Source organism: Calonectris borealis, unplaced genomic scaffold (genome assembly GCF_964195595.1).
Source record: "Calonectris borealis unplaced genomic scaffold, bCalBor7.hap1.2 HAP1_SCAFFOLD_40, whole genome shotgun sequence".
Taxonomy (NCBI): domain Eukaryota; kingdom Metazoa; phylum Chordata; class Aves; order Procellariiformes; family Procellariidae; genus Calonectris; species Calonectris borealis.
Window position 1 is genome coordinate 1,389,067 of NW_027441454.1, and position 4,656 is coordinate 1,393,722.

Genomic DNA, 4,656 nt, shown 5'->3' on the forward strand with positions numbered 1-4,656 from the left:
AAAGTCAATCATCTTGCGCACCTATAGATGGTGGTCCTAAGTGGGACCCTTTGAGCTCTCCTGGACCGCAGCGGGCTGTGCCCAGAATCTCCCTCTCAGATGAATGCTCCTCAGAGTTTGCAAACTCTCGAGTTTGTGATATTCGGAGGACTGTCACTGGCTGGCACGGGACCTGGGCTGCAATGCTCCTCGAGGCTCAACCCTTCTCCCGTTGAGAAATGCCAAGACATTTTATGTGAGTATTTCACTGAACTCGAGGGGGATTTTTAACAGGTATATCTTTGTATATTTATCTATCTTTGCATCTGTCTGCGTGTGTGTGTGTATTGATGGAAGTACCTGCTAGCAAATAGAGTCTGCTAAAATCTTATGATCTTTCTGAAGGTTGTGAATGAACCTTAGACTGCTGCTAAACACATAATCTTTAGACATAGACCATTGACCAAGTCTGGGACTAGGGGTAGGTCCATCCGGGTCTACTCTGAAGCTCGTCACTCAACGGGAGGGTCTGCCTTAACCTTTTCATTCTCGGCCTCTGTATAAATCGTCCCAACTCAGTTTTAACATGATACCCTAGCTTCGGCTGGGATAGAGTTAATTTTCTTGCTAATAGCTGGTAAAGTGCTGTGTTTTGGCTTTTGTATGAGAATAATGTTGATAACACGCTGAGGTTTTAGTTGTTGCTAAGTAGTGTTTACCCTAGCCAAGGACTTCTCAGTTCCCCATGCTCTTTTCCTTTGTGTGCTTCATGCGTGTAGTGAGTGATAGAGTGAACCTTGCCATCGAACTCTGTTAAGTCGCGCTTTTATAAATTTCTATTAAAATCACTTCCTGCTAATACCTTTCACAGTGATTCTTGAAGCGGCCTCTAAACCACTCATTCGCGACCGTTAGCCATTACATTAAAATGATTGTGGTATTCATAAGAAATGAATCTTCCTGCTGAGATTCATTATCCTTAGCAGCTACAGCACAACTGTGGTGTCCACCCACAGTGCCACCTTCTCCCGCCTTTCCAGCCAGCGTAGAGGCCAAGGACACGGTATCTCATGACATGCAAGTCCAAGAGGGCCGTGAGGAATCAACCCTATTTGTGCCACAACAGGAGTAAAGGAGGCCCTGGGCCCACCCAGGTAGCAGAGATGGACCCTAAGTGTGAGGACATCTCGGTACTTCCGCTCCCTTCAGCCCCCAACACGCAAGCCCCCTATGCCTCAGGGAGGCCGCTCCCCACAGGGGGAGAGCCTGGCATCCGAGGGGTCTCACCCCACTCCAAGTCTCTGTGGCTGAGAGGAAATTCCTGCTGGCTCGTCCTCTTCCTTCTTCTGACCACTGGGGGAGGCTGGAGGGGTCAGCTCGGGCAGTCAGGGCTCCCTACACCTAGAAGAGTCAGTGAATACATAGTCAGCTGCAGGGAGGTGACAACGGTCTTAACCTTGGGAACTATTCTGGCATTGTGTCATGAGCTGGGATGAGTCCTGATGATTGCCCTGCCTCACCCTCCTCTCTAGAGGTTCTTGACCCAGAGTTCAAAGGATTCAGGGTTATGGAGAAAGGCAGGCCTTGCCAGAGGCGTTTACAAACTTTCTAGGAGCTCAGAAATTGCAGCCTCCTTTGAGAGTCAATGCAGTAACGCTCCCTTGCTGCAGTCCCCGGGAGACCCGAGCTGTGCCTGGGTCCTTGAAGGAATGTTGGTGCTATAAACCCCAGGAAACAGTGCAGAGCCGAGGGCATTCGGGTGCTGCTGGAGACTCACTGAGTGAGCTGTGGGGAGAAGAGGGCAAGGCCAGAGCAGGGCATTAGACCTGGGTCAGGGTTTGCAGAGAGATCACGGAAGGGAAGATGTGGTGGGGCAGAGGCAGAGAGTGAGACCCCAGGTCTTTGTTCCCAGTCAGCACAGAGGTCACCCCTTCATGCTGAGCATTGCAGGTGGGTGCTGGATGTCCTGAGTCAGGCTACTGTTGATTGTGCTTCTGGGTGTTTGTGCAGTGAAAGTTTGTGAGCGAGAGCTGAGTCTCTGTCTGCCTGTGTCCCCACCCCAGCTCCCTCCTGCCACAGATACCCCGAGCCCCAGTACCATGGAGCAGAGATGCTGGGGAGGGGCTGGTGGTGCTGGGGTGTGTTGGAGCCAGCCTGGGCACTCACCTACCTCAGCTGGGATGGGGGAAAAGTCTGGGAAGAGTGTTTAGGGCCAGACTGCCTGAGCCCTTCTCCTCCCACAGGGCTGTGTCCTTTCTCAGCCTTCTACTTTTTTTCTCCCTCCCTCCTCGCCAGAAAGGCTCAGACCCACAGCTTTCTCACATTGACTCTCATCCAGTGGGGAGGGCTGGCGACTTCATTCACCCTGGTCAGCTCTGCTAAAGCTGGTTGTCTTCATCTCTTCCAGAAGCAAACCATCCCAGCCCGGGAGGTGGGTTTGACAATGTTTACAGTAACAAGTATTTCAAGGAGCAAGGCTCAGGGGGCTGTTTCTCAGGCATGCATTCTCCCTGGCTGTTCACCCAGGCATGTCCTGCTCCTCTCCCACCTCAACCCCCAGGCACCCCTGGGACACTCCTCCCAGCCTGGCAGTGCTGAGCAGGGAGCCTGTGAGCACAGCTGGCCGTGCTGAGGTCCTGCCGCTGGGCTGGACGTGCAGCCCCAAAGCCCTGAGGAACCTGTGCTGAGAAGAGGACGATGGGGAGTGGATGGTCCCCCCTGTCATTTTCCTCCCTGCACAAAGTCTCTCACATGCTGCCTGGTTGATGCACAGTTACACTTTTTCCTTCTTTTTACTGTTTCACACACAGTGAGGGGTTCAAGCATCCTCTGTCATGACCCCATTAAAGAGTCCCTTCTTTGTCTGAGCTGGAAACTCCTGACCTGCTCTTTGTCAATGCAAGAAATCGGCCTGCTCAGGGCAGGAATACTCTCCTCGGAAGGGCAGTGTTTCAGAGCTGAGACCACTCACCCGGCACTGTGCTCAGCCTTCTCTCATTTGGAGGAAGCACATCTGCCTTGATCTTTTCACAGAAACAATTTATTTTGAATCATGGCACTGGTTTTCCTTGGCAGAGCGCAAAGGATCTCAGTTCTAAACAGCTATTCTGGTCATGTTGGGAAAACCCCTGAGCACAGGAAAGCAGAATGTCAAAATTTCAGCAAATGCACATGATGTTTTTATTCCAGCGTGAGGAAGAGGCAGGTCCATGGTCAGAGTCAGCCCTGTGGCCAGAGGGAGTGCTCTTGGGACAAGCAGGTTTGCCCTCTTGAAGAAGGGTCCCTTCTTTTAGTTTGGAGGGAGACAAAACGGACTGCGAACAAAGGCAAAGTATATGAGATTTTTGTTCGTTTGTATCTTTTTTTGGCAGTATTGTCCATCACAGCTCTTCTTCCACTTAATGCAGGAATGCATGTGTTTTGTCACAGGCCTCCTTCCTGACACCTGGGAAAACAAAAATAACCAAAGCTGTATGGAAAAAAGGGAAGAGGCCAATCAGACATCACCCACGAGTTCCTGCTGCTGGGAGTGGGGAATGTGCCCACACTCCACACTCCACTCTTCCTCCTATCACTCATCACCTATTCCATGACCGTGATTGGGAACATCCTCATCGTTGTGTTGGTGGTGTCAGTGTGGTGCTAATATCTTTGATGGTGATTCTTTAAGCGGCCTCTAAACCACTCATTCGTGACACAGAGTAACATCTGCACACCCCCATGTACTTGTCCTCCTCGGACACCTGCTACAGCTCCACCATCTTGCCCGGCTGCTGGCCATCTTCCTGACTGGGGACAAGGCGATGTCTGCTAATGGCTGTATGGCTCAGCTCTAGTTCTTTGGCTCTTTGCAAGTACTGAGCGTTACCTGCTGGCAGCCATGTCCTATGATGGGTACTTGGCCATACGCCAGCCCCTGCTCTATGCAAGCTTCATGACCTGGAAAGTCTGTCTTCAGCAGGTGGTTGCATCTTGGCTAGTGGGTATGCTGATGTGTGCAATAGTCACGGACTTCTTATCCCAGCTGAAGTTCTGTGGCCCCAAGGCAATTGACCACTACTCCTGTGACCTTACCCCTCTGCTGGAACTTTCCTGCTGTGACACCAGCATGGTCACACTCACGTCCTTCATCCAGTCTTTCCTGAGTGTTGTCTTCCCCTTCCTGTTCATGCTGGCCTCCTATGTATACATCATAGCTTCCATCCTGAGGATCCCATCCAGCATGGTCAGGCAGAAGGCCTTCTCCACCTGCTCTTCCCACCTCACCGTCATCACTGTTGTCTACCTGCTGCCCAGAACAGCCCCACTGAGGCAGCTCAACAAAGTGCTCTCCTTTTTCTACACTGTCCTCATGCCCCTGGTCAACCTCCTCATCTACAGCCTGAGAAACAGGGAGGTCAGGGAAGCCCTGAGGAAAGGGCTCAGGAAAGCCAAGGCCTGCACCCAGGGTGCACAATAATGTTTCACCTGCAGGAATGAATTGTTTGTGTTTCAGTTTTGTGTAGGTAAGGAGGACTTGGACAGGCATGTGGTGTGCAATGCCCCAGACATTGCTTTAGGAGTGTGCAATATTGAGCATGTTTGTGGGATGGGAAGGGTCAGGGAGAAGAGATTTCCTTTGGGAAGGGTGTGGGAGACAATTGGGTAAATATTGCTTGTTTCTGTAAAGCCAATGAC

At 51.4% G+C, this 4,656-nt stretch overlaps 1 pseudogene; it reads left to right on the forward strand.

Moving 5' to 3' along the window:
- The first annotated feature begins 1,142 nt into the window (after positions 1–1,142).
- Positions 1,143–4,438, forward strand: LOC142076289 (olfactory receptor OR9H1-like; annotated as a pseudogene).
- Positions 4,439–4,656: the final 218 nt, after the last annotated feature.